This window comes from Armigeres subalbatus, chromosome 2, assembly GCF_024139115.2.
Source record: "Armigeres subalbatus isolate Guangzhou_Male chromosome 2, GZ_Asu_2, whole genome shotgun sequence".
NCBI lineage: Eukaryota > Metazoa > Arthropoda > Insecta > Diptera > Culicidae > Armigeres > Armigeres subalbatus.
This window is the reverse complement of record NC_085140.1, coordinates 344250218-344274249: the sequence shown is the minus strand read 5'-3', so window position 1 is coordinate 344274249 and position 24032 is coordinate 344250218. Positions and strand designations below refer to the sequence as shown.

The 24032-nt window shown below is 42.3% G+C and overlaps 1 protein-coding gene across 8 annotated transcripts in view; it reads right to left on the bottom strand.

The window, feature by feature from the left end:
* The window catches only part of LOC134212872 (locomotion-related protein Hikaru genki), a 105650-nt gene extending 81907 nt beyond the window's left edge, over window positions 1-23743 (bottom strand). For 6 of the 8 annotated variants that reach the window (XR_009979363.1, XR_009979364.1, XM_062691127.1 and 3 more), the window contains exon 1: window positions 23613-23743. The gene's annotated coding sequence lies outside the window, so the exon portion shown is untranslated. The remainder of the gene's footprint in view (window positions 1-23612) is intronic. The other 2 variants (XM_062691128.1, XM_062691129.1) reach the window with 2 other exon arrangements.
* Window positions 23744-24032: the final 289 nt, after the last annotated feature.

Sequence of the window (24032 nt, the reverse complement as noted above, 5' to 3'; positions counted from 1 at the left end):
GAAGGTGGTTGAAGTCACATTGAAAACACCGAAGCCAGTGGATCCGTTGATGCGAGAACCATCAGTGAAATATCTGTTGTTGCAATTGACATGTTCATATTTTTCAGAAAAAAGTGAGGGAATAGATATTTGTCGAAGATGATCTGGTATTCCTTGAATAGCATGTTTCATGGACAGATCGTATACAATTGAGGAACTGTCGTTGGTGAAGTGAACTCGAGGTGGATTATAACACGGAAGACAAAGATCTGATGATATGTAGTTGAGATAAACTCTCAGGAATCTTGAACGACAAGTTAGTTCAAGCATATTATCGAAGTTATCTAAGACAAGTGTGTTACTTGTCCCACATTTGATGAGTATTCTAAGTGAGAGCTCCCAGTAACGGTGCTTTAAAGGAGTGACTCCAGCAAGCACCTCCAGGCTCATGTTATGCGTTGAATGCATGCAGCCAAGGGCAATACGCAAACAACGATACTGAATTCGTTCCAATTTGATCAGGTGGCAATCAGCTGCTGAGAGGAAGCAGAAGGAGCCATACTCTAAAACAGAGAGAATAGTCGTTCTATAGAGTTTGATGAGGTCTTCCGGTGAGCACCCCACCATGTTCCGGAGATAGAACGTAGAAAATTGATCCTTTTCCGGCATTTTTGTATCAAATACTCAATGTGGAGTTTCCAGGTACATTTGGAATCAAACACGACCCCAAGGTATTTAGAAGATAAAGATTGGTTGATGTCATCATTCAACAGCTTGAGTTTCAGTTGAGCAGGATACCGCTTCTTAGTAAACACAACCAACTGAGTTTTTTGCGGTGAAAACTCGATCCCTAGATGTCTGGCCCAAACAGTCAGATTATCTAAGGTACTTTGCAATGGTCCTTGCAAGACAGCTGCACATGGACCTCTTAGAGAGACCACGGCATCATCTGCAAGTTGTCTGAGCGTGCATTGTCCTTCCAAACAATTGTCAATATCTTTAACATAGAAATTATAAAGCAAGGGACTTAAACATGAACCTTGGGGAAGGCCCATGTAACTATTTCTGGAAGTTGTCAGAGTGCCGAGTGTGAAGTTCATTTGTTTTTCTGACAACAAATTGTACAAGAAATTATTTAAAAATACGGGTAGCCCATTACTGTGCAGATTGTCTGACAGTACTTCAATGGAAACTGAATCAAAAGCGCCCTTAATATCCAAGAATACTGAAGCCAATTGCTCCTTGTGCGCAAAAGCCAGTTGTATATCTGAAGAAAGCAACGCTAGACAATCGTTTGTTCCTTTACCTTTACGAAATCCAAACTGAGTATTTGACAGTAATGCATTTTGCTCGACCCAATGGTCGATTCTTGAAAGGATCATTTTCTCCAATAATTTTCTCATGCATGATAGCATGGCAATCGGTCGGTATGAATTGTGATTAGACGCTGGTTTCCCAGGCTTTTGAATAGCTATTACTTTGACCTGTCGCCATTCAGGTGGCACAATGTTGTACTCCATGAAACAGTTGTACAGGTCAAGTAATCGTCTTTTGCGATATCTGGGAGGTTTTTAGAAGATTGAATTTGATGTTATCGCATCCCGGAGCAGAGTTATTCGATGAAAGAAGAGACATAGAAAGTTCCAGCATTGAGAATGGTCCACCCAAAGAACCGGGATCAGTGACTGATTCTCGAAATAGCAGTTCTGCTGGTACGGAATCTGGACAGACCTTTTTTGCGAAGTTGAATATCCATCGATTGGAGTATTTTTCACTCTCGTTGGTGGAAGTGCGGTTCCGCATGTTGCGGGCCGTTTTCCAAAGTGTTGTCATTGAGGTTTCTGGCGACAAAACGTCGCCAGTAGCTACGTTTTTTAGCCTTGAGAAGATTTTTGAGCTTTCTTTCAAGCCTCAAATACTCTTCGAAAAGCTCAGACCTTCCGTATTTACGGAAAGCCTTGAAGGCATCAGATTTCTCAGAATACAACTTAGTACATTCATCATCCCAACCAGGAGTGGCTGGTCTTCTTATGACGGATGTACTTGGAACGCGTCGTTTCTGAGCTTCTAGTGCGCTTTTTTTAATTAATTCGGTAAGGAATTGATATTCATCCAGCGGTGGAAGAACATCAGTTGATTCAATACCAATATTTACCGCCGATGCAAATTTCTGCCAGTCAATGTTCTTCGTGAGGTCGAAAGGAACATTAACTGGCTCAGATTGTTGATAGCTACTTTTAATTGTGGTAACTATCGGCATATGGTCACTACCGTGGGGATCTTGGATAACCTTCCACGTGCAATCTAACGATAGTGAATTTGAACATAAAGACAGATCAATACGGCTTTGTTGACCATTTGGTCCTATACGAGTTACTTCACCAGTGTTCAAAATATTCAAATTGAAATCGTCACACAAATCATAGAAAATAGGCGCTCTATAATCGTCATACGTTTCGCCCCATCCAATACCATGTGCGTTCATATCACCCAATATCAATACTGGAGATGATAGAAGGGAGACTGCGCTCCAAAATGTCGACGATTAATAGAGGCATTTGGAGGAATGTACACTGAAGCTATGCAAAGATCTTTATTCTTCACATTTACTTGGCATGCGACGATTTCTAAGCCGGGAACAGTCGGAATGGGAATTCTGTAGAAGGAGTAGCATTTTTGATCCCCAAAAGAACGCCACCATAATGATCATCCTGATCTTGGCGAATAATGTTAAAATCGTGGAAGTTGATTTCATCTTCAGAAGAAAGCCATGTTTCACAGAGTGCAAATATATCGCAATCGGAATTGCGAATCAAAACTTGAACACGTCTAATTTATTTTTAAGACTATGACAGTTCCACTGCAGCACAGTGATTGTATCTTGTGTAATAGCCGTATTATCCATCGAAAGATACAATTCCTGCAAGAAGGGGCCATGAAACAGTCAATTGCTTCAGATAACTTTCCACTGTTGGTATAAAGAGGTCAATGATTGGCCTCAATGAATTCGGAATATTGAATAAATTCAAAAAACGGTCCACAAGGTCCTTAAAGGAGATCAATCCTCGCTTGGACGGAGTACTTTTTGGGAAGAACGAATTGAAGTTTTTCTTTCATTGATTCTTCCTAGCCGGATGTTTCTTGGAAACATCGGTTTTGGGCAATGGCAGGAATGTCTTGCTGCAAGATGGATCCAAAGGAGCAGTGAAGACAGGTTGCTTCGGATTTTAAATAATCCCCCATTGCCTTCAGATTTGGTCAAGCTTTTATGGATGACTTTTGATTTCTTACGGCGCGATCCCGGGAAGACGGTTGCTTCCTCTTTTCGGGCACGTGTACCTCCGTAGAATCATCCATATCAGCTGTGTCAGAGTCCAATTCGTCAATGCATATGGAATCATAATAATCACTTACTTGAACGGTAGCTGAAATAGCAGCCTTTGCAGTGGTATCGGCGGATGTGTCTTGCGCTTTAACCATTTCCGCATAAGTCTGCTTGGAGCGCTGTACCAAGGAACGCTTCACTTTTTGGGTGCGCTTTCTGTACACCGGGCAATCTTGCAAACCATGGGCAGGAGCCATACCGCAATAAGCACATTTTGTGGCTTGTTGCTGGCAGGATTCCTCCGATGTCTTTCGAAACATTTACCACAACGTGGTTTGTTGTCCTAAAACTCGGCAGTGTGACCAAGTTGTTTGCAATTGGTACAATTAAATACCCTTGGTACAAAAGACGCACCGGAAACAACATATTCTCTAAATCGACATATTTTGGGAGAATCGAACCGGCAAACGTCACCCGAAGCGAGCCTGACTTAGAATATACCTTTTGCCATCTACCATGGTTGCTGAGTGCAATTCCTTGCAATCCAGAATATCCACGGTAGACTCCATTGCGTTCTTTAAGCGGCCTTTTCCCGCAAGTACATCCTTGCAAGTCAGGCTCGCTGCGTTGATTACACCTTCGATTTCGACCTCCCGCGAGGGGACATAAACTAAATATTCTACATTGTACGCCTTGTCTTTAGCAATTTCGTTCGCCACCTGATATGTAGGTGCGGTGATTCGTAGCTTGTTCCTGTTGATCTGACTAAAATCAAGCTTCGTAAAACGACGCGTCAAATCTCGCTTAATGCCGAGAAAGTCTAGACTTTTCACTTTCTGCCGAAAGTAAACAACCCAAGGCCCAGGCGAAGCCGCATGGTACAATCGTGTGCGGATATCTTTCAGAGGACTACCGCCCTCCATAGTCTCTGCCTCCATTCTCACCTCGCAAGGTGGAAGGACTATTAATTCTTATACTAACTTAGAACCAATAGCAAATTAGAAAAATATATTTAAAAAAACTAATTTAATGTATTATAATTAATCCCACTCTGTATCGGAGAGATGGGAGAACAATAAAACAATGCCTTCCACTTATCTGCGCTGCTGCTGTAGGTAGCAGCAGAAACAATAGCCTGCTTCACTGGCGTCACCAGAAGCAGCTACTTCGCTCGCCGACAGTAACCGCCTTGGATCCGTAGGTAGGCACCACACAATAGACACGCACTACCGAACAAAACCCGCGATGAGACACAGCACACACGTCTGGCTCGTTCGAACTATCGGCACGGAATGAGGTAACATTTTTGCGCCTTTATTGTTTCTTTGTGTTTTGTGTCGTCTGCATTGGTACCGTTTGATAGCAGTGTAAAGGTATTAGCGAGATGGTTGAGTGCAGTGAGTGCGGTATGGGGGTCCTGCCCAGCGATTTGCCTATGAGTTGTTCGGGTTGTAGTTGCGCTAAAGTGTACCACTACAAGGGCACTTCCATGACCAAACCATTGGCAAAGCTGGTCACGGAGAATGTGAATGTTGTGTTCAAGTGTGATCAATGTTTATCAAGCCAGTGTTGTGGCGAGCAGAATATTCTGTTCTCGAACACACAAAAGTTGGAAGAAGAGATGAAGAAGATTTCTTCACTCTCTGATTCGATCGGTGGTATTCGAGACAATATTGCTGCTCAGATAAACATCGCGTTGAAAGACAGGGATGGAGCAATTGGGGAAAAAGGTACAAAATGCCTTAGACAATGCAGTCTCTGGTTTTCAGGATTTAATTGGAAATGAGTTGGAAAATATGAAAGGTTCATTTTTACAATTTGATGCGCGCAGTAAAGTAGATGCAATGAATGTAATGCAAGGTTCATCTCGTTCGACTTCGGAGTCGGCACTTAATCCCAGAGGTAAAAAGCGAAAGGTTCAGGAAGCAGACGACGCGTCTGATGATGTTTTTAATGAAAAGGTTAGTTTCGCGGATATTGTTGAGAAGAAGTGCACTGGGATGAAAAGTAATCTATCTATCTATCTATCTATCTATCTATCTATCTTCTTCTATATATATAAAACTCAATGTTTGTATGTTTGTATGTATGTTTGTATGTATGTTCCAGCATAACTTCTGAACCCATTTACCGATTTTAACCAAATTTGGAACACACATTCTTTATCTTGAGGAGACGACGATAGGGGGGCATGCTCTTTGGAAAAGGGGGAGGGTGTGGGGGGAGGGGTATTGCTTAGTTATCGGTCAACTCAGTGTAAATTTTGAACCCCTTGGCCGATTTCAACCAAATTTAGAACACAAATTCTTTATCTTAAGGAGGGACGGTCCAGCATGCATTTTGGAAAAGGGGGAGGGTATGAGGGGAGGGGTATTGCTTAATTATCGATCTACGCAGTTTAAATTCTGAACCCCTTGGCCGAATTCGACCAAATTTGGAACACAAATTCCTTATCTTAAAAAGGGGACGATAGGGGGTTGAGCATGCTCTTTGGAAAAGGGGGAGGGTGTGGGGGGAGGGGTATTGCTTAGTTATCGATCAACTCAGTGTAAATTCTGAACCCCTTGGCCGATTTCAACCAAATTTTGAACACAAATTCTTTATCTTAAGGATGGACGATAGGGGGGTTGAGCATGCTCTTTGGAAAAGGGGAGGGTATGGGGGAGGGGTATTGCTTAGTTATCGATCAACGCAGTTTAAATTCTGAACCCCTTGGCCGATTTCTACCAAATTCGGAACACATTTACCTTATCTTAAGAAGGAGACGATAGGGGGCTAAGCATGCTCTTTGGAAAAGGAGGAGGGTGTGGGGGAGGGGTATTACTTAGTTATCGATCAACTCAGTGTAAATTCTGAACCCCTTGGCCGATTTCAACCGAATTTCAAACACAAATCCTTTATCTTACAGAGGGAACGAAAGGGAGGTTAAGTATGCTCTTTGAAAAAGGGGAGGGTATGGGGGAGGGGTATTGCTTAATTATCGATCAACGCAGTGCAAACAACAAATTTGGAACACAAATTCTTTATCCTAAGAAGGGGACGATAGGGGGTTATGCATGCTCTTTGGAAAAGAGGGAGGGTGTGGGAGGAGGGGTGTTCTTTACAAAAGAGGGAGGGTATGGGGGGAGGGGTATTGTTTAGCAATCGATCAATTCAATGTAAATCCTGAGCCTCATGACCGATTTGAACCAAATTTGTATCAAATATTGTCTGTTCTAAGGAAGCGATTTTAGTGGATGTGGTTAAGTAATTTTAAAAAAAGGGGAGGGTGTGGGAGATGGGGTATTATTTAGTTGTCGATCAATTCAGCATGACTTCTGAACCCATTTATCGATGTCCACTAAATTTGGAACCCATATTATCTGTCTAAGGAAGACTATATCAGACTGGGTATGAGTGCCATAGCTAAATGAGAGAGAGGGTATATTCATTAAACGAACAGTTTAGTATACCTTTTTATCGCATAGGTCAATTCAAACCAAACACGTAAGCACGTAATCCCTACCCAAAGGAAACTATTATAGAGAGGCTGGAAGGGACTTTTGGATTGGGATGGGGGGGGATATTGGGATTGGGTATTGTTGTTCATCGGAATAATTGTATGCCCAGTGAAAAGCAATGATTAATGTGTTTCCTACTGAATGGTGGATGTGATTGCTTCTTCAAAAGTAGGCATTTGCCCGGAATAAGGCAATGGTGGGTGTGATCCCTTCTTTAAAAATATGCGTTGCCCGAATATGGCATCGATGAATGTTTTTCCTTCTTTAGAAATAGACGTTTTCCCGGAATAAGACCTTTCAAACCCACGATCCCTTCTTCAAAATCAGTCAATGTTTCCAAAAGCCTTCTTTTAATCAAATGATAAAGTATGAATAAGTAAACACAGCTACCCTGTTGATCAATTGGTTTTATCATTTTCCGATTGTAAAAGAAAACTGCAAACCAAACTGGCAATTCGAGCAAGGCCGGGTACATAAAGCTAGTAGTAGTAATAAAGCTAAGACAAAAGTACGACCGCTAATGATGTGAAGGTTGTTCGTAAGGCTCGTCCGGTTATAGTGATAAAACCGAAAGAGTCCAACCAGAGTAGCGATGATACTCGGAAATTTTGACCACCAAATTAGATCCAAAACACACAAAATCAGTAACTTTAAAAACGGGAAAAACGGCTCTATTATTGCTGAGTGTGCAACAGGATTGGTATTAATGTTGTGAAAGAAGGCATTCAAAGCGAGTTGGGTGAAAATTACAATGCTGTTGTTCCCTCATCGGTGCCAAGGCTAAAAGTGATGGGCATGAGCGAGAAACTTTCATCCGATGACTTCATTCAGATTTTAAAAGATCAGAATGAAGACATCGCTATCAATGATGAAAAAGTAATACGGGTGTTTTAAAATCCTCGTTTCAAATACAACAAGTACAACGTTGTGATTGAAGTCGATAAAGACAGCCATAGCTGTTTGTTGACCGCAAAGAAAGTAAATATAAGGTTTGATCGGTGCCTTGTTGTTCCTGAGATTAATATTCTTAGGTGTTTCCAATGTGGAGAATTTGGGCACATGAGCACAGATTGCAAAAACGCTATCGGGTGCTCTAAGTGCAGTGGACCTCACAAGAGATCTGAATGCACGTCATCTGTATTGAAATGTGTTAATTGTAATAAAATGAATCAAGAACGTAAAACGAATTTGGACGTTAAACACGGAGCATTCAGTACTGAATGCAAAGTGTATAAAAGATTAGTTGATCGCAAAAGAGCAGCTTGCATTTCAATGAATAGCAACCAAGTTCTAGTATGAATGTAAATAAATTCGATATTTTGTATTTGAACATTGCAGGTCTCTCTACAAACTACGTTGCATTACGTCAGCTTGTAGAAGAAAAACGTCCATTTTTAGTCTTTTTATCTGAAACGCATATCGTTGACAGTGATTCTTTCGAACAGTACAGTATCCCGGGTTACAGTGTAGCTGCTTGTTTATCACATTCAAGACACACTGGCGGTGTTGCTATTTATGTCAAAGAATCGGTTCAATTCAAGCTTCAATTGAACGAAGTTTGTGATGGTAACTGGTTCTTAGGCATTGCAGTTGAAAGTGGCATGAAGATGGGTAACTATGGAGTTTTATATCACTCTCCCAGTTCAAATGACCAGCGATTTGTTGAAATTTTGGAGAACTGGTTGGAGATGTTCATAGATCCTAGTAAATTAAATATACTCGCTGGCGATTTTAATATCAATTGGTGTGACATCCATAATTCGAATCATTTGAAACGGTTAGCAGACTTTTTTGATTTGAAACAAAAGGTCTTCGATTACACACGTATTTCTCAGCACAGTAGAACTTTAATTGATCATGTATATTCTAATTTCGATTCCGTTAATACGGTAACGATTTGTGATTTGAAAATAACCGATCATGAAACTCTAGTAATTAACGTAGATGATAATAGTTATAATAATAGTGATCTTATCAAATTAAAGTGCTGGAGAAAATATTCAAAACAAGCTATCTCAGGTCTTGTCGCAAGAAACGTGGATTTTCAATCAAACGTCGGTTCGTTAGATCAAAAATCAGCTGCTCTTACTGACGTTTTGAAAACCTGTACCAAGAATCTAATAGAACATAAATACGTATCTCTGAAAAACTCGAACAGCTGGTACAATCTGGATCTTTTACGATTCAAACGTAAAAGGGACAAACTGTACAGAAAAATTTGTAGAAGTAATAATGCTATTCATTGGAAAAGGTATCAGGTCGCGCGTAATAAATATTCGCATATGTTGAAAAGACGAGATGCGAATATATTCAGAGGAAAATTGATCAGCATCATAACAACAGCAAAGAGTTATGGAAAATTTTGAAGTCCTTGTTAAAACCTAATAGTAGCAAACCGCGATCCACAACCTCCGATGGCACATTAGAACAGTCAGAACAAGTTATTGCAGATAAATTCAATCAATATTTCGTCAACAGTGTCTCACTGATTAACCAGTCAATTGAGTTAGTTGATGAGCCTGACGAAATAAAACAGCCGATTAATTTTAATTGTAGATTTGATGGATTTCACCCAATAACATTAGAAGAACTTGAAAATATTTGCTTTTCAATTGGAAAAACGGCTGGAGTCGATAATGTTAATGCCAAGGTAATACAAGACTGCTTTGATGTCATCGGACACAACTTGCTGGACCTTATAAATGAATCTTTACGAACTGGGCACGTGCCACAAGTTTGGAAGGAATCTCTAGTGATTCCGATTCAAAAGTTGCTGGGACGATTAAAGCCGAAGAGTTTCGTCCTATCAATATGTTGCACACATTAGAGAAAATTTTGGAACTTGTAGTAAAAGGCCAGCTGCTTGAGTATTTGAATAGAAATAACTTGCTGATACCGGAACAATCGGGATATCGAGAAGGTCATTCTTGTGAAACCGCATTGAACTTGGTATTAGCTAAATGGAAGGAAAATGTAGAGCGTAAAGATACGATTGTTGCTGTGTTCTTGGATCTAAAACGCGCTTTTGAGACAATTTCTCGGCCCTTATTGTTGAGCACAATCAAGCGCTTTGGAATTTCGGGATCTGCATACATTTGGTTTGAAAGCTATTTGTCTGACAGATCTCAAAGGACTGCTTTTAATGATTCTGTTTCTAGTCCCGTGGAGAACACGCTAGAGTGCCACAGGGAAGTGTATTAGGGCCTATTTTATTCATTATGTATATAAATGACATGCGACGAGTCTTACGATTTTGTGATATAAATCTTTTTGCTGATGACACCGTGATATTCATTGCAGCTAAAAATTTAACAGATGCCGTTTCACGCTTGAACGAGGATTTACACTCTCTAAGTAGATGGTTGAAATACAAGCAATTGAAATTGAATATTAATAAAACAAAATACATGGTAATTTCGCGAACCCGAGTAAATGAGGATGTCTCTGTTAAAATTGATGATGAGACAATTGATCGCGTCCGCGATATTAAATATCTTGGCGTGATTATTGATGACAAGCTAAAATTTGACATACATATTGACAATGTTATCAAGAAAATAGCCAAGAAGTATGGAATGCTCTGTCGATTAAAACACGATTTGACTATTGGTAGCAAAATACTCTTGTATAAATCAATCATCTCTCCTCATCTGGATTTTTGCCCTTCCATCCTTTTCTTGGCTAACGAAACACAAATATCGAGATTGCAGCGCTTACAAAATAAAATAATGCGTTTGATTTTAAAATGTGATAGATTCACTTCCTCAACTTTCCTGTTGGACGCCTTACAATGGCTGTCAGTGAAGCAAAGAATAGTGTACTTGACTATGGTGTTCATTTTTAAAGTAATAAACGGTTTACTGCCTCGATATTTGTGTGATCGAATTGAAAGAGGAAGTGATATTCATAGTTATAATACTAGACACGCGGATAATGTGAGAACACCCTATTTTCTGTATGGCGCTTCACAAAACTCTTTGTTTTTAAAGGTATAAATGTTTTCAATTCGATGCCTTCACACATCAAACGTGCAGTCACGCTAACACAGTTTAAGAGACAATGTATTTCACACGTCAAAGCTGCCTTTTGAACAGCTACCCGGCAATTTTTACCCGTTAACACATGTATCTTGACGAAGTTTTAACAACGGATGATTTTTATGGACCATTTTTATTTTTATCATTTATTGAGGCATTAATAAGCTATAACGTTCGCCTCGATGATGATGATGGATTTTAATTTATTGACGTAGTTTATTTTTGAACCTTCCTTTGTGTAGTCTACAAAAGTTTGAGCATCGCGCGCGGATTACAGATATGAATGATTTTGAATTTATTTAAAAACTTGCATATTTCGAACTGTTGAATCATGCTCTTGAATTAGTAGTAAGCCTTCTGGTAGATTATTTTGCACTCGCGGTTGTTCCGAAACTTTTGTTATCGACGGAGCGGTTACACAAGTTTTGATGTTTGGTTGTCGAACCTAATGATCCATGTTCAGATACATGTGAGTTTTAGATTGCGATATTGGTTTGTGAAAAGAACGCGATGTTTGGCGGAGCTTTTGAAATCTGTGCGAGAGGTTTCACAAGTTTAGCTTTTGATGAGCTCCATGTATCACTACTGTTGATTACGAAAATTCTAGGTGTAGTTCTCTAGATCATTTTACCAATTTATTTTTGCTGTACAGTATGGAATTTTATTTTGGATTTTATATCTGTATATACAATCGGATCGTTTGTATATACAGATCGATTACATTGATCTTATTTAATTATCTTAAAGATAACTCGTCCAGCTCAAACCTTTGTAGGGGTATGTGGCGGGACCATCATCATCATCATCATTATGCCTTCCCAACGTATTACGACCACGTGATCATATGGACTCGGAACGGACATCCCGGAATAGGTTCCCGTGGGCCCTATAGTGGCCGCAAATTTATTCCTGGCAATGTGGGTATCAAAATTCTTGAAATTGTTTCGGGAACATGTTATTCATATAGTTGAAACCATAGGATGGATATGAACCGGAACGGTCATTCTGGAACAGGTTCCCGGAGGTCTCGTAGTGGCCAAAAACTCATTTAGAATAAACCCAAGCAATATGGGTTTAAAAATTCTTGGAATTGTTCCGGAAACATATTTTTCATGTAGTTGAGACCATAGGATAGATATGAACCGGAATGGTCATTGTGGAACAAGTTCCCGAAGGGCCCGAAAGGCCCGTAGTGGCCAAAAACTCATTAAGAATAAACCCTGGCAATATGGATATCAAAATTCTTGGAATTGTTCCGGAAACATAATTTCCATGTAGTTGAGACCATAGGATGGATATGAACCGGAACGGTCATTTTGGAACAGGTTCCCGGAGGGTCCGTAGGGGCCAAAAACTCATTTAGAATGAACCCTAGCAATATGGGTATCAAAATTCTTGGAATTGTTCCGCAAACATAATTTCCATGTAGTTGAGACCATAGGATGGATATGAACCGGAACGGTCATTCTGGAACAGGTTCCCGGAGGGCCCGTAGTGGCCAAAAACTCATTTAGAATAAACCCTGGCAATATGGGTATCAAAATTCTTGGAATTTTTCCGGAGACATGTTATTCATGTAGTTCAGACCATAGGATGGATATGAACCGGAACGGTCATTCTATAACAGGTTCCCGGAGGGCCCGTAGGGGCCAAAAACTCATTTAGAATAAACCCTAACAATATGGGTATCAAAATTCTTGGAATTGTTCTGGAAACATATTTTCCATGTAGTTAAGACCATAGGATGGATATCAACCGGAACGGTCATTCTGGAACAGGTTCCCGGAGGGGATGGCCTAAAGTGATCATTAATTCATTTGGTAGAATCCCTGGCAATATGGGTATCAAAATTCTTGAAATTGTTCCGCAAACATAATTTCCATGTAGTTGAGACCATAGGATGGATATCTACCGGAATGGTCATTTTGGAACAGGTTCCCAGAGGGCCTACAGTGACCATAAACTCATTTGGGAGAATCCCTGGCAATATGGGTATCAAAATTCTTGGAATTGTCCCGGAAACACGTTTCCATGTAGTTGAGACCATAGGATGGATATGAACCGGAACGGTCATTCTGGAACAAGTTCCCGGAGGGCCCGTAGTGGCCAAAAACTCATTTAGAATAAACCCTGGCAATATGGGTATCAAAATTCTTGGAATTTTTCCAGAAACATGTTATTCATAAAGTTGAAACCATAGAATGGATATCAACCAGAACAGTCATGCTAGAATAAGTTCCCGAAAGGCCTTTAGTGGCCACAAACTCATTCAGGAGACACCCTGGCATCAAAGTTCTTGAAATATTTTCGGAAACATGTTTTTCCAAGAAGATGGGACTGATGTTGGGTCATCAGGCTGAATGGCTGTTAGGCCGAATGGTTATTGGGTCGAATGAGAAGTGAGGAGTGAATAGTGAGAAGTGAGCAGTGAGAAATTGAAAGTAAAAAGTGAAAAGTGAAATGAGAGAAATGAGAAGAGAGAAGTGAAAAGTTACACAGTGTTGACCCGATTTTGTCACTCTCCGATTTTATCTACCTCCGACTTTATCACATTTTCGACCTGATTTCATCACGTTCCGTTTTTGTCACGTTTTGACCCATTTTGCATCCATAAAATTTTTGAAAATTTCAGTCGTTCTTTTTATTTTTGTAAATTATTTAGCAAACACCAATGATACTTACAGCGTCTGTGGTTCATTATAAATCGTTTCTGAGTACCTGTCAAGAATTTTCAAGTCTTTTTGACAAGAAATAACGGGAAAAGAAGAGAGCAAGTGTTTCTTCTAAATGAGGGTCCCCTCGGAAACCTGTTTGAGAATGACCGGTCCATTGTCAAACCATCTTATGGCCTAATAACCCAAAAGATCATGCTTCCGATACAATTTCATGAATTTTGATACCCATATTGCCAGGGTTTCTTCAGAATGAGTTTGTGGCCACTTTAGGCCCCACGGGAACCTGTTCCAGGATGACCGGTCCGTTGTCAAACCATCCAATAGTCCAATTACTAATCAGATCATGCTTCCGAAACAATTTCATGAATTTTGATACCCATATTGCCAGGGTTTCTTCAGAATGAGATTGTGGCCACTTAAGGCCCCACGGGAACCTGTTCCAGGATGACCGGTCCGTTGTCAAACCATCCTATGGTCCAATTACTTATCGGATCATGCTTCCGATACAATTTCATGAATTTTGATACCCATATTGCCAGGGTTTCTTCAGAACAAGTTTGTGGCCACTTTAGGCCCGACGGGAACCTGTTTCCGGAATAACCGTGCCGGTATTAATTCATAAAATGGTCTTGTAACGTAGTTAAGTTATATTCTTTAAATTTCCAACGAAGTTGATTAGTCATCACGCAAGAAATCTTCATTTGGTTGAATATATATCTTCAATTCACACATACTTTGGGACTTTGCCCAGTTAATCCGGAATTCCGGTCACCAGGTATTCCGAATCGGTTCTCTGTTACATGTATCGAATAGCGGGTAAGTTCCTGCATCCGAAGCAACCAAAATCGTCGAAATCGGTGAAAAACTGACTATGTTATGATCATTTTAAATCCGTGGGTACCTTGTCGGTAACGTAAGGGTGTTTTTTCGTCGGTAACAAAAGGGTTAACCACGAGGGATCAAATTCCCGATCATGTGTTGGTCGACAACAAGCGGTGTTTTGTAGATGCCCTGAATAATTAACAAGGTATGCTACCGTAGGTAGTGCCAAATAATCACGTGGAAGCCAGTGACGAGTGGCTACAGTTCGGCAGGGATCCCGTTCCAGGGGACAAGTATCTCCCTTTTTGGCCCATCATTTCGTTTCGGATCTACACGAACCCGGAAGAACACCAGTGTTGTGTGCATTTTCCAACCATTCTGGTCAGCACCCGTCTCCGGAAAAAAAAAACGCCAAACCACGTGTCACACCAGCCCGTGGCCTAGAGGCCAAACAGGACCTGTGGGATCAGCCACCTCACACCAAGCAGGCCCTTCCACGTGCCCGTTGAACTGACAGTGTGGTCCGACACCATCATTTCGTTTCGTCAGCACCGTTTAACGGTCGTCTTGCCATCTAATCGAGCCACCGTCCACCGCACCGCTAGACCACCTCAAGCCACCCTCGAAGCCATCGTTCGCCGCCACGTGTCGACAGCAGAACCTCCAAACCGTCTGCGAGACCGCCTCCCACGGCCACCTACCCGCCACCGTTTCATCACCGTAATCCGCCAAACGCCCATCGAAGCCGCCTATCATCGCCATCCGTCTCCAACTCCACACCCACTGTCGTAGGAGTCACCTCCAAACCTTATCATAGTGCCTATAACTGTGCTCCATAAAAGTATATAACCGACCAGGACATTGGATTGACCGTAAGTAAAAACTTTAAAGATTGGTTTCCGTACTCCGAAAGCTTCCCCAGCGTATTTACACCCTGAGACCCCGAGCCAAAAGAGGTCTTTTGTTCCCTCACCGGAGGCTGCCGTTGGCTCTAGACCAGCAGCCTGGAATTTGATGCCGATTTCCCTCTGAAATCGAGCCCTGCAGTTCCGGGACTAAAAAGAGGTCTTATATTGTCTATGGTAATTTAATATTTATTTGTTGATAAAACCTTGCTTTCTTTATTGGTAAATTTCTTATCTTCTTTTTTTTCTTCTACCATTTCTATCTTTTCCTCTTTTTCTTTTTCTTTTCTTCTATATATAAAAATGAATTTGTATTTTCTTTGAGGCAATATAAGTCACGAACGGTTCAGCCGATTTTCAAGATTTCCTCACTAATCGATTCGTCTTGGGATCAGCTGTGTTTGTACATAGGGTAAAAGTTCCGATAGTCGTGGGTGTTCCAATAGTTGCGGTAGTGTTGTTTTTACACAATCTACGTATTTAACGCACCACCCATATAGTATATCAATTAGTTGACCTGTCATTACTCGAAATATAGGAAAACAGGTTAAGAATTGCATCAACATTTGTAGAGTATCCCTAAAATACCTTATCCTTTTCTCTGCTTTGCACCAATAGTTGCGGAAGTGGTCCTATAGTTGCGAGTCCCATATGAAAACAATGGGATTCGCAACTTTAGGAACACGAATTAAAAAATATCGCAACTATTGGAACACTGCACCAAATATTGGAGGTACCATTTTAGGTAACAATGATGGATGCTGCTGCAATTAGAATTTGACAAAGTTGAAAAGTTGTCAAAATGCAACAATTTCATGAGTTCTCAAGAAAGCAATCAAGCTCGAACTGAAATCGATCTAGAGTGCCATGCTGCAATCAACTGAATGATTTACAGATCGAAAATAAAACCCGAGCAAGATCAGGCAGGTTCGCCTAGCTTTTTTATATAAAACTAGTTGACCCGGCAGACGTTGTCCTGCATAGTAGGTGAAAATGCGCATTGTGAACTGCCTATCCGAAATTCCCATACGAATCTTTTTTTGAGTTTTTCACGATTCACTCAACCCTACTCGTGATTATCGCATGAGGAAATATCATATAAACACGTCGGAAACTAACGAACGTAACTGCTGAAGGAATGAAGAAAATCCATCCAGCCGTTTTCGAGTTATGCGGATGCGAACACAGACCATTTCATTTTTATTATATAGAAGATAGAGAAGAAGACTAGTCGACCCGGCAGACGTTGTCCTGCATAGTAGGCGGAAATGCGCGTTGCGAACTGCCCATGCAAAATTTCCATAAAAATCTTAAATTTAGTTTTACACGATTTAACTTGGCGGTAAAGAGCAGAATAATGTAATCTGGTGGTGAAACATGAATCTCGAGTTAAAGCAGATGATGATGATAATGATGGTCCCGCAACATGTACGTATAAGGGGCAAGCCAGAGTAAAGGCTCCCCCAGACATTAAGGCTTTTTAGATCATCGTCTTCCTGACGTAGAGCATGACGAACATTTGGCGAGTTAGACAGTCAATTCCTTATGTGGAATCCAGCTTGTGCGTGAACGTAGCTTACATCTGCTGCTAGTTGGATAGCTTCTGCCTCAGTTTCTACGCTATCCACGTAATGTCGTTTCGTTATGGCTTCGACCGCTCTGGGATGTTGTGCTGTATATTTCTCTGCATTCGAATTTTTGACATATTGAGCGCAACTGGGTGAGCAGCAAGAACCAAATGTCATCACTTGGGTCACGAAAGTACTGGGTAATTCATTATTCTCGTTCTCTTTCCACAGAATTAGCTGGCAGTATTGGTCTGTCTTGGCTATCAGTACCTGCAGATATATCTCTTTGATATCGCCGGCGAGTCCTATCTTGTTTTCTTGAAATTTGTACAGTACGTCGTTCAAGGGTACAAGTAGGTCCGGCCTTTTGACAATAGCGAATTTATGGATACTCCGTTAACTTTGGCCGCAAAATCCCAAACAATCCTTGTCTTTTCCGGCTTATTGGGGTTAAACATAGGAAACACAGGGATGTACACACTTAAAATTTTCCACCGATCTCGGCTGTGCAAATCTCAGTTAAAGTTCGTTAGCTGAAATATCGGCTGATTAGACGTATGATTACGGAGGCTCCTTTGAGTGCTGTAGTAAACAAATTGCTTTTTCAGCTGAGACATCAGCAAAAAATCGCGAACCTAATGCTCGGCTATGCGGATCTCGGCAAAAGAATAAAAAATGCCGAGCAGAACTAAGTGTGTACCACACTCGACGCGTCGCCATTTCTTCTTCTTCCGCTCTCGTAAGTCGTCTTATGTATCCTTTCTTCCGGTAATCGTCCATTTTCTTCCGTACGATGGCAGACAGATTCGGATCCTTCTGCATCCTAGATTCGAGGCAATGGTAACGCTTCAAAGCAACAGGTTTACTATTCGGAAAGCGGAAATCCTTGTATTTCCACAAAAGACTCTGAGTCTCATAGTGACCGTTGCTTGTTTGAACAACGATGCTCAGGATTTCATAGGCTTTTTCATCGTCCTTCGATAGCAACGGCTTCTCCGGCTTTGAGAACCCAAGTCCTTCTAGCGCAAAATAGTCTCGCATAGCCCGGCCTAGGTCACTTTCCGTACACGTACACGTATTGATGCTGTGGAAACCTAAAAACGCTTCGTGTTCATCCGAGCCTCCGTGAATCACCCAACCAAGTCTAGTCTTCGTTGCTATGGGCTCATGCATCCGCCCTTCTTTTCCTTTCAGAGGATAGCTAAGATTCGCGTTGTTAACTCCTATAAGGAGACGTGGTTGTACATCTTGATATGATGCTACCGGGATTCCGCGAAGATGTTGATATTTCTCACTCAGTTCTTGAACGCTGATCGTTTGCTTAAACAGTTCTAAACTTGATACCGTATGGACTCCTCGAATGTCGTACACTTTATGATGCCCTTCGATTCCAGAGATCTGCATAGATATGTTCATTGATTCGTTCTCCATGCGACTCTTTTTTACAGTCCACTTGAGACATAGAGGCTCGTGTTTTCCACTGATGTTGAGCTCCGTCGCAAGCGTGGCATCCATGAAGGAAAGCGATGATCCATCGTCAATGAAAGCATACGTCTTCAGTCGCTTATCGGGTCCGTACAATATCACAGGCACAACCCGGAACAGTACCTTATTGGTGATTTTGTTACACTCGGTAGTTGTGGCGCCGTCGCATCACGTTGATAATTGTGCAGAAGCTGATGGTGCTTAAATTCGCATCCATTTTTTCCACATATTAGTCGAGAGCGGCATGTTCCGTTGTGTTTTTTAAGGCACTTTCTGCAAAGACCTAATTCCTTAACGCTGGCCCATCTTGCGTTGTAGCACATAGTTGTAGCTTAAGTCTTCAAAATTCTGACATTTGTCTGCACCAGTGCAACTGCCCAGGGTAGAAATATTTCACAGTCAATGCAGTGAAAAACATGGATCTCAGTCCAATCTACCTTCTTCGCCGCCGTGGTGAGTGCGACTGGGTGCAGCCGAAAAATCATTTCCAACACCGATGGTTCAATTTCGCATTCAGCCACTCACAAGTCGCTCTGACAGGCTGCTCAGTTCGTCCCTTACCGTATGATTGTGAGTGGCCCATTTAAACGCGTGGTGATTTTCTTCAATTTGCTGGGTGAATGTGTACATTTTGCTGTGGTAAATTTCATCTTCGCGGCGCAGTGGGTGATGTGAGTTCTGTTGTTTACTTTTCTGCCTCTCCGGGAATGTGAGGTTGATTTCAAAGCAGGAAGAAAATAAAAACATGATATAAAAAACATCACCTTCATCCAGTGCTGCCGAAAATTTACAACCCTGCAACTGCCTTTACATATAAGGCATACTTTGTCCGTTTGCTTTGATGTAACATGGATCGGAATTCGAAGGGTGATATCAAGATCTGTTTGGGCGACTTCAATGCGAAGATCGGATCCGACAACTTGAACCATGAGCGCATTATGGGACGCCATGATCTCGGAGAAATGAGCGAAAACGGAGAGCTGTTCGCAGAATTTTGTGGTAATAACGACATGGTGATCGGGGGATCGCTCTTCCCTCATCGACCGGTTCACAATGTCACGTGGGTCTCCCGTGACGGCTTTACAGAAAATCAAATCGACCACATCTGCATCAGCCGAAAATGGAAACGGAGTAAACGTAGTGCCGATATCGCGTCTGATCATCACCTCCTCATCGGCGAAATACGCCTACGCATTGCGCGGATTCGTCGGCAGGAGGAAAAAGTTGGACGATGATTCAACACACGCCGACTGGAAGATGCCACGGTGAAACGGTCCTTCGTTGAAGAACTGGAGACGCGTGCTGCAGATATTCAGGAAGGTGGCAGCGTGGAAGACCAATGGACCGCCATCAAGAATGCCTTCATCACCACCAGCGAGAATAATCTGGGCGAACTACGCACCCAGAGAAAACAATGGATCACCGATGAGACCTGGAGAAAGATAGAGGAGCGAAGAGAAGCCAAAGCCGCGATAGAGCGATCGAAAACCAGAGGAGCCAAAGTCTTAGCCCGTCAACGATACGCGGCTCTTGAGAAGGAAGTAAAACGCTCATGTCGACGGGACAAGCGAGCGTGGGCAGACTCTCTGGCCGACGAAGGAAAGAGAGCCGCTGCAACCGGGGACATTCGCCACCTCTACGATATCTCACGACGCTTAAGCGGGACGAAGATAAATGCAACAATGCCTGTGAAAGACGCGAATGATCAGTTATTGACCGACCCAACTGACTAGCTGAAACGCTGATTCGAGCACTTCGAACAACTTTTTTAAGTGCCAGTCAGACCATCACCACCTCGGCATGATCTGCCTAGGATCTGACGTATAACACGCGTCAATGCTGAAGCTCCATCACTGCTAGAGATTCAAACAGCCATTCAAAGCATGAACTCGAATAAAGCCCCAGGGGTCGACCGCATATCAGCCGAGATGCTGAAAGCTGACCCCATGACATCCGCTCAACTACTGCATCGTTTATTTCGTAATATCTGGGACACCGCAACTTTCCCGGTCTTAGTGAAGGTGCCCAAAAAGGGTGACCTGACTGTATGCGATAACTGGCGAGGCATTATGTTGCTGTGTACCGTTCTCAAAGTTCTGTGCAAAATTATCCTAGTCCGGATTCAGGAGAAGATCGATGCGACTCTCCGGCGGCAGCAAGCCGGATTCCGTGCCGGAAGATCCTGTGTGGACCATATTGTCACGCTCCGCATCATTTTGGAGCAGGTCAACGAATTCCAAGAGTCCCTTTACTTGGTATTCATTGACTACGAAAAAGCTTTCGACCGTCTCAATCACGAGAATATGTGGGGCGCCCTGAGACGCAAGGGAGTTCCTGAAAAAATCATCGGCCTCATCAAGGGACAGTACGAGGCCTTCTCGTGTAGAGTGCTGCACAATGGGGTCTTGTCCGACCCTATCCGGGTCGTAGCTGGTGTGAGGCAAGGATGTATTCTATCACCGATACTGTTCCTCATCGTAATCGACGAGATTCTGGTAGATGCGATTGACCGTGAACCTAACCGCGGGCTGTTATGGCAGCCTATAACCATGGAGCACCTAAATGACTTCGAATTGGCGGATGATGTTGCACTCCTCGCGCAACGGCGCTCTGATATGCAGAGTAAGCTCAACGACCTTGCCGAGCGCTCCTCTTCGGCAGGTTTAGTCATCAACGTCAACAAAACCAAATCGTTGGATGTAAATACGGTGACTCCTTCCAGTTTCACAGTAGCCGGGCAACCAGTGGAGAATGTTGAAAGCTTCCAATATCTTGGTAGCCAAATGGCGTCAGACGTCGACCAAGGTCGACATAGGCGCACGGATCAAGAAAGCAAGGGCTGCCTTTGCGAGTTTGAGAAATATCTGGAAAAACAGGCAGATAAGTGAACGCACCAAAATACGAATTTTCAACTCTAACGTGAAATCTGTGCTGTTATACGCTAGCGAAACATGGTGTGTATCAGTGGAGAACACTCAACGGCTGCAGGTGTTCTTTAACAGATGCCTGCGGTATATAACTCGGGCCTGGTGGCCTCACAACTGGATCTCAAACAACGAGCTCCATCGTCGTTGTCACCAGAGGCCGATAGCAACAGAAATTCGGGATCGGAAGTGGGGCTGGGTCGGCCACACTCTACGTAGGGGCGGAAACGAAATCTGTAAACAAGCATTAGACTGGAACCCAGCGGGACATCGCAGCAGAGGCAGACCCAGAGGCTCATGGCGGCGAAGCCTCAATAAAGAAATAAAAGAAGTCGACCGAAATCTAACCTGGCAACAGGTTAAAGCGATAGCCGGGTAACGCTCAGGATGGAGATCTTTCAAGTCGGCCCTTTGCACCACCGGAGGTGTTCAGGACCCATAAGTTAGTAAGTAAATCGAATTTGATAGGTGGGGGAAGTTTATCTACCAGTTCTCGTAATAGTGTCACATTATAAGTGTACTCATCCAATTGGCACGCTTCGATCGTAGCGCACAAATTTTGAACAGCTACGGCAAATTCTATTATCGTATCTAGCTTATCCGCTTTGGGAGCAGTAGTAGAAGCAATTTTTCCAATCAAGTTATGTATGATAACCTCGGGATTACCGAAACGCATCTTAAGGGTAGCGATAATCCTGGAAACGTTGGATGGATGCATCAGCATGCATGTAACTGTCTCGAAAGCTTTACCTGTGAGACATTTCTGTAAGCGCACGAGGTTTTCTTCGGAAGTGTAACCACACATGTTAGTAGTGACGAAAGACGAAATGAACAAGGCTTGACGTGCCACGGCTTGACTACGAGTGAGATTAATGCTATTGTCCTCCGGTTGGGCGGGAAACGATGAATAATCTTCGTTCACTCTCATACGCTGAAAATCCGGGATGATTTGGGACTGATTCATCCGCGCCGAAGGAATCTGCTGACGTTGCCCTCTAGCAATAGCTTCTGGAGTATACTGTGGGTAACGTCAGCAGATTCCATCGGCGTGTTTGTATGAGTTGCGTCGACCAAGGGGTCGTGACAACTATGAGTGTGATGAATTAAGTACAATGCTATATTCGCATTCAAAATAAAGTTGTGATGCGCTGCTGCCGAAAAACTTATAGAAAACAAAGCCCCTGTGTTTGGGCAGTGGGTGGAGACTCTCCTAAACCGAAGCGATTTCAACGCAGCGCATATAATGCATTATTTACGCTTCAATAACAACGGCAACAGTCGCGCCGCACGTGTTTTAAAAATTCCCTCAAAAACCAAATGAAGAAGATCTCCGTTTTCACACCTTTCTATCGATTTTGACACTTTTTTCACTAAACCCACATCATTTTAGGCTTAGTTTCGTTAAGTCCAACTTAGCCTAGGGAATACCTAAAAGATATTTTGTCCTGTGGGGAAGGGGAGTGTTATGGACGCACTTCTTCTATAAAAAATCAAAAGGGATTCTTGCTTTCTGGATCCGAGAAAGGAAATTTCATTTCTTGTAGGTACTGGAATTGTTGTGCGGGAGAAACTCTTGATTCCATGGGCAACGGTGGTGCTAATATGTGCACAAAGTTATAAACCAGGTAAGGGTCCCATGAGCATTTTGAGCCACAAAGAAGAAAAAGGACGAATCAGAACAAAAAGTTTATCCATCATTCCTCGTCAAATTGCGCAATTTTTGTTTGCGCCAATGCATTGTACACCATCGCTTGTTTAGTACCGTGTTGGATTTGCCTTTCTTTCTGCGAGTTTAATCAGCATTAAAATAAAGTTTACTTCTCATCCCTTGCAAATATACCGAGAGCATAATAAAAAGAAAATATTTCAGATAACACATTCCGTACAGCAACTCTTTCAAGTGCTATGGGTAGGGAACATTTTTCTGAACATGCGCGCTTCCATGTTGTTCGTTCCCATCCACATCCTTTGACACGGGGACACGAGATTTCATTCTTACGTCTAAATATCTCAATTTATCATTTTATTCTTACTCTAAGCCAACATTAGCTTTCGTTCGTTCCGTGCGCTTTGCATAATAATGGGATCAGATCTTGGACTCTTGGGGGATATACCGGTTTGAGGCACGGTTCCAATAGCGTAGGTAAGTTTATGTAATCATCGTGTGAACCTTTTTGGGAAAACAAATTTCCTTGTCGTCTCCCAGAATGGCAGTGGCCTTCATCTTTGAATGTAGTCTTTTGTTTCGTGATTTATTTAGGGATACACCTTTGCTATTACATTTAGAGCTTTTGATTATTTTCTCAAATCTAATAAGCCCTTTAATGCAACATTTTGTCTTCGAGAATCACTACCATCTGAAAATTTTTAGAATCAACACGTGAAAACTTACCCAATCAGTAGCAGACAGCCTCCAGATAATTCATGTGAAAATCTTAAAATTTACACACACACAAAAATACCTTATCACTACACACCTGCAGACAGGACCACTTCTGCACACCTCGAGAGTCATCTGTGGACTGACGGATTTTCCAGAGCCATCATCAGGTTTTCATTTCTCTCGGAACATCATCCCACTAATGGCCATGCGTCGTCGACGGCGATCAAACAGGAAAGGAAAAGGTGCAAAAACAAACCCGTCCTCAACAAATAGCCCTGTTCCCGCCAAAACCGAACCCCACAGTTTAGGTTCGCGAACGCACAAGCCTTCCGGTGGTATGCCGAAGAACCACGTGGTGCCTGCTGCTCGGAAATTGAGCGGTGAGCGAAAAACGGGACGTCGACCGGGAGGGTGGTAGTAGCTGCCGGT